Here is a 10,302-nt window from a genome sequence, read left to right on the forward strand (position 1 = left end):
GGGACCAGTGGAGCTCAGCTCTACTAGATCCTGAGCCCCGTGTCGGGCTACATGGCCCTACTTGGGACTCCTTGATTCTGCAGCGGCTCTGGAGACACCCCAGAATCAAGTAACCCCATTGCGGGGCTACTTCCTTTACTCAGGGGAAGGGGATGAAAGTCCCATTTTCCTGAGGAGACAGTGGTAGCTGCCCAGGGCACACAGGATACTGCGGCAGCTGCTTTTGGCACCACGGCAGCCTCACGCTCTGGGCAGCTCAGGATTGGTCTGCCCGACACATGGTCTCTGCTTGTTGCGTTTGGATAAACCATCTTAAAAAAATCAGGAAACAATGATTTGCTCCTCTTCAGCATTGATGGTATCAATATTCTATGGGCAAACGTTATCTACATCTTTATGGCTTTTCCTCCCCCGTATGGTCTTTCATCTGTTCAAATCAAACCAAATCCCAGCAGGTGGTCATTGGAAAAAAAAAAATCTTTGCTCAAGTGTCTTCGAGAATCAGTAGGGGGAAAATAGCATGAAAGCATCCAACAAAGAATACATTTCAATTACTGTTTGGCACATACATCTTTCACTTAGAGTGGGAAGACTGGGTGACTCTTTTTAGCAGCAAGTTTAATCAAAAGCATTTTGTTCATCCCTCATTCCCTTCCTCACTCTGAAAAGAACCAGCCATTCACTAGAGGGGATCAAATTGTTTAGCCGTAGCACTGCAAGATATACATAATAGAAAAGCTGTCAATATATTGAAGCTATAGACAGATGTCAGGAAACCAAGAATGCTCAAACGTTGTCCCTCACAGCAATGTGAAGCACCTCACGCCGCTTCTTTTCACGCAGCCCCACACAGTAATATTACAGAAATGCAAATGTTCCTCTCTATATTTCTACTTTTTCAAGCAATGTTCTGTTGTAGCAGAAGATACTGTAGTCCAGTCGTATACCTAAAGTGGTGTAAGGGCTGGCAGTTGCACCAGGTAACAAGCGTTAGGGGACAACAAACTGAGCTTGACCCTCATGGCCAAAATTGTGAAAACCTTGGTATGCACGAATAATACCATCATGTTACATGTCTTTGGAAAGGTAATTTAGTGCTGAATGTAGTGAAACAAAATTGTTTTGGAATATCTGTATTCTGTCAAACGTTATGGCCAATTAACCAGAAAACATTTTATTTATTTACTGAATAAATTAAATTTGGTTTTGTCATGATAAGGAGGCTACAAAATCTTCTTCGACCCCAGATAGAAGATGCCTTAGCTAGGCCACTGGTTATGATGTTACTTCTGGGGCATCATTTTGTTTTTGGCACCAGGCTACACTTTCATTAGCTACGCTGCTGCTGTAGTCAGTCCTCTAGGATTGAGAGTTCAATCCAGTTTGAAGGGAAGGCAAGGAACACTGCTGCCTTTCCCAAGTCCTGCATTGCTTGCAGGTTTCTCTCCCCCCAGTGCTGGCACAAAGAGGTGTGTTAGAGGCATCCGCATAATCACAGAGGCCTTTAGGGCATGGGTTCCTTCCAATATTGGAACTGAGGAGGAGTGTCCCAATTTCAGCTTGAAAGCTGACATTTGTGTGCAGTTATTGGTCCAAGAAACACAGACCAGACATTAGCAACCTGTATTGTGACATCTCTGTACAGTGCTAGGAGGCAGGATGGGACAATCTGGTAGCCTGGTATGCCACAGGGGCTAGCATCTGGTCATTCCTGCTCTGATAAATACTGTCGTGCATTTTTCCTGTCTTACTGTCTATTTTTCCTTTCTTTCTTGTGCTTGATCTATGGGTGCTCCCACAATAAATTGCTTCAAATTTTATGTTATAACCCTTCATGAGCAACAGGGAGCAACAGTGATTCAGTTATGCCTGCTCTATTGGGTATACCAAATGGTGGAGAAATAGGGTACCATGGACAGCTCCCTGCCAGCTCATAGAGACCAAAACCAGCGATGTCAAACTCATTATACAGTAACTGTTACCCTGCACATGCCTGACCTTGTCTGATCTTGGAAGCTAAGCAGGGTCAGGCCTGGTTAGTACTTGGATGGGAGACCGCCTGGGAATACCGGGTGCTGTAGGCTAATACCATAGTCTTTCGAGACTGAAGGTTGCCAACCATTCCTACATATCATTAATGGCACCTGCTGAGGGCCAGAAGTGATGTCAATAAGCAGGAAGTGATGTCATTAAACAGGTCACTTTTTCTCACTCATTAGCTGCAAATGACAGAACAGAAAACACACAAATCTTGATCCTATTTCAAGATATGGGAGAGCCCAGTTTTCACGTGGGCTGCCCTTTCAGCAGTAACACCTCAGCACTGCTCAGCAGCTGAGAGCCTGAGGGCCAGATAAAAAGCTTCCATGGGCCATATCCAGCCCCCGGGCTTTATGTTTGACACCTCTGACCTAAATTGTCACTTGGTGTCGCTCCATAGCACAACTCAAACAGGTTGTACTATTTCAGTATTTAAAGTGTCAACAAAAGTAAAGAAGCTCTAACTTTGGAATTATGAAAAATAAACCAGTCATTTTCAAGATTCAATTCTTGTACTCAAAAAGGAAAGAGAATAAAAACACCTCTCTGTAACTTTGAAATATAACTTGGGGGGGGGGGACAGAATATTAATTGGGCATCACAGCAGGAGAAACTCGCTAGTGTTGCTCTTTCTTTTCTTTTCTTTTCCTTAAATGAATCTGAGGAGTCTAAAATTAACCAGGTGCTTATTAATCACTTCTTACTTTTGGCAGCTAAGATTCCTGCTGATCTATAAGGACTTTTGAGGACAGTGAAAACATCAATGTAGCAGTCTTAACTATTTTGAAATTTGAATTTTTACTTTAGCAACAAATGGCAAATTCACTAAGAACTTAATCTGGGTGCCTTCTCAGACAATTGAGATCTTCCCAGATGTACCACATTCCTTGAATGTGGGCGACTTGTTATTGAAGGAAACCACTAAGGGGCCAAACCTATCCAACTTTCCAGCACTGGTGCAGCTGCAATGCAGCCCCAAGGCAAGGTAACAAATGTCCCCATACCTTAAGGAGGCCTCTGTGACTGCTGCCCCACCACAAGATGCAGTGCATGCCCAAGTGGCACAGCTGTACCGGCACTGGAAAATTGGATAGGATTGGGCCCTAAGTTATCTATTTGCATGGTCAAATATCCAGATTTTTGCCTTGGATTTGACTGCCTGACAACAGGTTTTGTAGCAGCTGTGATGTTCAATATTTTATATTGCCCAATCCCTACTTGGAAATAAGCCCCACCAAGTTCTTTAGAGCTTACTCTGTAATAAGCATGTGTTGATTTCAGTCTTCATGTTCTTCTGGAGAAAGTTTCATGTCATGGATGGTGTTAGAGCTGAATCTGAATCTACCAATGCCTGATTCCTGTACATCCGTTCAGCCATTATAAACTTGGAGAGTGGCTAATTTTGGGTGAATTCCTGGAACTGGGGGATACAGTGTTTCTACAGGAAGCCAAAAGAAAAGAAGGTGGAAACACTATTATAATGGAAAGGAGAAATCAACTGGGGAAATCAAATTCTTAACTGATCTGGGTCTGCAGTCAGGTGCTCACTTAATTGGAACTTCCACTGAAGTCAACAGAACTTACTTCTGTGTAAACTTGCATTTGATCAGACTGCATGGCACTTAGCTGGGGCTGTGTGCACACAGTTGCACTTAGATAATTGGCAGTACTGTCAGTCGTCAATTCACGGAGAAGAGAGGATTGGGGGCAGTGCCCTTTTCTCCTCTCTCTGAACTGACAATCAGAGCTGGAGTTGGCAGCCTGTCTAGGACAGTGTTACCTGAAGCTTATGGATCAACCTGGGAAAGAACACAGGACAGTACATACTTTCAGTCCTGGTTCTTTATCTACCTGGGGAAAAGCTCTTGGAAACTTATTTTGTATCTCCCTACCTAGATCATGATAAACATTTTGAAGGTCTAAAATGAAATAGTTTATGAATTGGTTGTTCTTCAGTGAGAGATGTCTCATACAATGTTGCTTACTCTCATGTACTAGAAATAAATATCACTCTGGTATATGAAGTGTTTTCATGCTGAAGAGCTTTTATTTCAGCAAGCATTTAACACTGAAAGCTGTGCTTTCAAGAACGTTCTTAGGCTCGATATTTTTTTCGTTATTTAAAAAATGAATACAGGTTGAACCTTGTCATCTGTGGCTTTGACTCAACATGGGTCTCGGCTTGAGTTGAGGTCTGACCTGTACTCCTCTGAATGTCACTGGAGCTGCACTCCATCCCATTCAGAGGGTTTTTTGAGACCCAGGGAGGCCACATGTGACCTCTCTGGGCCTCCAGAAAGCATTAGAAAAGTACTTCCAGGTTGTTGTTTTTAAAAAAACGTAAGTGCCTTTCTCTAATGCTTTCTGAAGGCATTCTGAGGTCCTGAGAGGCTGTGCATGGCTTCCCTGGGCTCCAGCTGGATGTGACCAAAGCATAGCTCCAGTTGCATTTGGAGATTTGGGTGTCCTGACACGCGACTTTGTTTATCTGTGAGTTTTGGCATATGATGGGGTTCTTGAACTGGAACCACTGTGGATGCCAAGGCATGATGTATACCTCTTTCCTGGTGTTCAAAGTGGTGTGTATTGTCAGCACTATTCTATTTAGGGCCCAATCCTAAACAGTGTGCACCAGCTAACCACTGCCACACACTGTCACAAACGTGCCATAAAGCGGGTTTGCAAGCCTTAGTGCCGGCCAGGTGCCGGAGTTAGCCCAGCGCCAGCTGGCACTGGGCTAGTGCCAGTGAAGAGCCAGTGCTCTGCTACTCTTCCGTTGCCTGAACTGCCGGGCAGCAGAGAGGCAGGTGAGTGCACAGAGCAGTGATTTTCAACCTCTTTCATCTCACGGCACATGGACAAGGCACTAAAATGGTCAAGGCACACCATCAGGTTTTTGACAATTGACAAGGCGCACCATGCTGCCAGTGGAAGGGTCACATCTCCCATTGGCCCTACTAATAAATGACCTTTCTCCAAATTCCTGTGGCACACTGGTGGACCACTTGTGGCACACTAATTGAAAATGGCTGGCCTAGGGGGAGGCAGGGGGAGAGGTTCCGGGGCAGGGGGAGGGCAGGGAGGAGGCATTCCAGAGGGAAGGTGCTGGGCAGGGGGAGGGCAGGATCAGTAGAGCTCAGCTACACCCGGATCCTGAGGTCCGGGTCCAGCTGCTTGGCCCAACGCAGAACAGTTTGATTCTGCAACAGCTCCAGAGCTGCCACAGAATTGAGTAGCCCCTGCACATACGTGATCTCATCTGATCTTGGAAGCTAAGCAGGGTCAGGCCTGGTTAGTACTTGGATGGGAGACCACCTGGGAATACCGGGTGCTGTAGGCTTATACCATGATCTCGGAAGCTAAGCAGGGTCAGGCCTGGTTAGTACTTGGATGGGAGACCGCCTGGGAATACCGGGTGCTGTAGGCTTATACCATGATCTCGGAAGCTAAGCAGGGTCAGGCCTGGTTAGTACTTGGATGGGGGACCGCCTGGGAATACCGGGTGCTGTAGGCTTATACCATAGCCTTTCGAGACTGAAGGTTGCCAACCATTGCAGGGCTACTTTCCTTACCTGGGAGAAGGTATCCCCTTGTTGTTCTATCTGACTTCTTTTTAGTTTCATGCTGTATTTTTGTTTTGTTTGTTTGTTTTATATTCCCCTTCTAAGTTGATCTGAGTGCATGCTATGGAAACATGAGGTATATTTAAATTAAAATTAACTATATGGCTGTGGATGGGAGCTACATGAACAAACATGGCGCTTAAAGGGAATACTCTGAAAATTAAAATAAACCCCTGACTTGCTTAAAGTACATGGCTATTAGTGACAGAATTAGCTTGCAGCCTTTTGTAACCAGTGGCCAAAGCCATTAATTTCAACCCCTGGTGCTATGGTGTAAATCAAAGATAGAATGACCTTTATGAGATATTACATTTATAAACACTTCAGCAGAGTGGCTGTATTACTCATGACTTCTTAATGCCAAAAGAAGAAATTGATTTGGGATGGAACTTGGCACAAGGCTGTTAACCTTAGGACATTTCCTTCCCTGAAGTTTGTAGCATGGGTTTGTACCATCCACATAAATAAAAAGCCAATTTTTTTTTTAAACAAACTATGAGCTGTCGGGACCCTTTATGAATAATTTTGCCAGACTTAGCTGGCACAGAACCTTTCAATCTCTACAATATGATGAGTAGTGGGTTTCTTATTCACCTCTTAGCACTGCCAGCTGGTGGCCAACATCCCCCCCCCCCCAAAATGCATCAGAATGAGGACACTCTCAGATTGCTCTACTGGAGACCTCATCACATCAGGTATGGAGCATTCATACCTGCTGTTCCAGACTCTCTTACACTAATGTGGTCTCTGTTCATTACATCTGTAAACAGTGAGGACTCAGGTGTAACTAGGGCAGAGCGTGAGGGGTACATGTCACCATTACACCAAGGGGGGGGTGCCTGACTGCCCCATAGGCTCCGCACTAGTTACAGAGGAGGTACCGCTGGCTTTGTGCTTTCCTTGTTCCTTGTCTTTCAAAGAGGAGGTTCCACAGGAGAAGGAATTGGGTGGGAGGAAGCCACCAGCTCCTTCTGCTCTGCAGAGAATGCAGAAATCTGTCTTCCAGTCACTTCTTTGATCCTCCTTTGCGGAGGGAGCATTGGCTGCTTTACACCCCTGTTTCTGCTCCTGTTCTGGGGCAGAGCATAACACCTCTGACTAGGAACAATCTCCACTAGCGAGTCATAGAAGACTCTGGCAAAATGTCTTAGGCTGATCCTCTTTGGATTGATTAAGCTGAACACCCTGGTGCCTGCCGTGGGCTCCCCCAGGTCACTTCTTGAAGTTGATGTCCTCTTGACCTTCAACCTCCAACCTGGTCTGATTGTAGATTGATATTTTTTTAATATAATTATTTCTTTCAGGAGATATGTCTTTATTGTATCTGTCCGGTATTGAAAAAAATATAATTTTTCAAAATGTTAGATTGGTGACATTGTGAGGAAAGAAAAATGGTGGATGCCAGCAAAATAGTAGCAAGGTCTGGCTCCGTAACTTTCACCAAATACTTGTGATGTGTCTCGGGTTCATTCTAGCTGTTACTAGAAATCCCATGTATATCTCATATCTATGGTGTAGGGGGATAGCCAGACAGCAACTGTTACCCTGCAGATACCTGATCTTGTCTGATCTCGGAAGCTAAGCAGGGTCAGGCCTGGTTAGTACTTGGATGGGAGACCGCCTGGGAATACCGGATGCTGTAGGCTTATACCATGATCTCGGAAGCTAAGCAGGGTCAGGCCTGGTTAGTACTTGGATGGGAGACCGCCTGGGAATACCGGGTGCTGTAGGCTTATACCATGATCTCGGAAGCTAAGCAGGGTCAGGCCTGGTTAGTACTTGGATGGGAGACCGCCTGGGAATACCGGGTGCTGTAGGCTTATACCATGATCTCGGAAGCTAAGCAGGGTCAGGCCTGGTTAGTACTTGGATGGGAGACCGCCTGGGAATACCGGGTGCTGTAGGCTTATACCATGATCTCGGAAGCTAAGCAGGGTCAGGCCTGGTTAGTACTTGGATGGGAGACCGCCTGGGAATACCGGGTGCTGTAGGCTTATACCATGATCTCGGAAGCTAAGCAGGGTCAGGCCTGGTTAGTACTTGGATGGGAGACCGCCTGGGAATACCGGGTGCTGTAGGCTTATACCATGATCTCGGAAGCTAAGCAGGGTCAGGCCTGGTTAGTACTTGGATGGGAGACCGCCTGGGAATACCGGGTGCTGTAGGCTTATACCATGATCTCGGAAGCTAAGCAGGGTCAGGCCTGGTTAGTACTTGGATGGGAGACCGCCTGGGAATACCGGGTGCTGTAGGCTTATACCATGATCTCGGAAGCTAAGCAGGGTCAGGCCTGGTTAGTACTTGGATGGGAGACCGCCTGGGAATACTGGGTGCTGTAGGCTTATACCATGATCTCGGAAGCTAAGCAGGGTCAGGCCTGGTTAGTACTTGGATGGGAGACCGCCTGGGAATACCGGGTGCTGTAGGCTTATACCATGATCTCGGAAGCTAAGCAGGGTCAGGCCTGGTTAGTACTTGGATGGGAGACCTCATGGGAATACCGGGTGCTATAGGCTTATTCCATAGTCTTTCGAGACTAAAGGTTGCCAACCATGTTCTCACAGATCATCATCCTCTCCTCATGAAAATTTTAATTGCCCCTGAAGATGCTATTTGCTGCTTAGTCATTATTCCTGCATTGCACATGGAAAACTGGTAGACTGACTTGCTTAGGTTCACTTAGGGCCCGATCCTATCTAACTTTCCAGCACCGATGCAGCTGTGCCAACAGGATGCACGCCTCATCTTGTGATGGGGGGGGGGCAGTCACAGAAGCCTCCTCAAGGCAAGGGAACAATAGTTCCCTTGCCTTGGGGCAGCACTGCAGCTTCGTCAGTGCTGGAAAGTTGGATAGGATTGGGCCCTTACTGAGTTCATGACTGAAGTGAGATTTGAAACAGGGATTTCCTGACTTGTAGCTCAGTCTTTCAACCACTATACCACATCAAGTCTGTGGTACAGACACATTTGGTATATTGTGCAAAGTTCTGATTGTTTTACCTCAAACCGGGTATTGTAGAGCTGGAAAAGGTGAGAAAGAAGGCAAAGAAAATGATTAGGGAGCTGAAGTGCCTTTCTTCTAAGGAAAGGCCACAACAGTTGGAGGCTTTTAGCTTTGAGAAAATGATGCTTAAGGAATAACTTGGGGGGAAAAAATTTTCTTTACTTCTTTCACAGTACTAGAAGCAGGGGTCATCCAATGGACTAGCAGGATATTTAGGGCAAACAAAAGGAGGTACAGTGGGCCTTCGATATTCATGGAGAATCCATTCCAGGACCCCCAACGGATACCAATATCTGCAGATAATCAAATCTGTGGGGGTGGGGTGGATCTGGCAAACCAGAGGTGCCAGTCCATAGCCTTTGGGAAGCCTTCTGAAGCACAGGGAGGCCACACACAACCTCCCCATACCTCAGAAGGCCTCCTAGATACTTTGGAAAGGCACTTCCGAAGTACCAAAATACCATAAGTGCATTTGCTGAAATACCAAGTGCCTTTCCGAAGCATTTGGGAGACCTTCAGAGTTGTGGGGATGCTGTATGTGACCTCCCCATGGCTCAGTGCCAACTGAATATGCCTTTAGTTTTAAAATTGCTAATGTCTTGATTGTATTCTACTGGCCTGGTGTTTATTGTTCATTTGCTATAAGCTTTATCCTGCTGTTACTGTTCATTTTAGCTGCCGGGAGGGGGGTGTTCTTGATGGGCAGAAAAATGGAACATAAATATTTTAAACCGAGAAACGATATTGACCAAGGACATGTGCAAATTCACTACTTTTTCTGTAAAGCTTAAGCAAGATATTATGGGCTACTTTTGAGTAATCGTTTTAGAAAGGCTTCAGCTGAGTTGTGTGTGAAAGACAGCATATCTTGACCATAGCATCTGCAAAATAAGTGAGTTTAAGGAAACTGAATGCAATTAAAGTGATGTGGGTTGACAATGATTATATACAAAGTACTGTCCTTGTCAAAACCTTCTTGTAAATGTCTGTTCTTGCCATATTGTTACAGTAAACTGCTCCTTCTGCAGGGCTTTTCTGCTAGTAACTCAAGTCGTCGGTTTCACAAGAATGAATCACTTTGCTGCAGTAGCCTGACCTACTGCTGACTCCTGAAGGCCTGCTTCCTTGCTAATGGCTACTAGGCTGCACTATGAAGCAGGAAGGAGGAAAAGGTGCATATAAGAATGCAGTCCTAAAACAGCCTCTTCCAGGCAGAGCTTCAGGGTCTTTGGTGTAGCACTCATCATGAAACCACTTCTTAGCTCAAATGTGTAAATTCTGGTTCACTAACACAACAAGACCTTGCACTCAATTCTTGCAAGTCTCACCAGGCTGCTTATTCATTTGGTACCCAAACTTTCTGGAAGAGAAGACCTTTTCTTTGGGCTGGCTTTCAATGACCAGGTCACATGCATAGAGGATAGTTTAAATATTGATACTTTAATTGCTAACAGCCAATTCTTATGCAGCTCTTCCTTTGACTCTTATGCCTCTCTAGAACTGGCATTCCACAACTTTACTGTTTTGTGAAAACTGATCCAGCAGCTCTTACAGCCATGTGTTTCCGAGTCACCGCTGCAGATGATGGAGAAGTCCCTGTGTGCAGTGGTGGAGAGGAGGAGTTCTTGTTAATTC

At 45.5% G+C, this 10,302-nt stretch overlaps 1 pseudogene; it reads left to right on the top strand.

Moving 5' to 3' along the window:
* Window positions 1-7,192: 7,192 nt before the first annotated feature.
* On the top strand, window positions 7,193-7,309 carry LOC136657711 (5S ribosomal RNA; annotated as a pseudogene).
* Window positions 7,310-10,302: the final 2,993 nt, after the last annotated feature.

The sequence above is a fragment of the Tiliqua scincoides genome, chromosome 7 (assembly GCF_035046505.1).
Source record: "Tiliqua scincoides isolate rTilSci1 chromosome 7, rTilSci1.hap2, whole genome shotgun sequence".
Lineage (NCBI taxonomy): Eukaryota > Metazoa > Chordata > Lepidosauria > Squamata > Scincidae > Tiliqua > Tiliqua scincoides.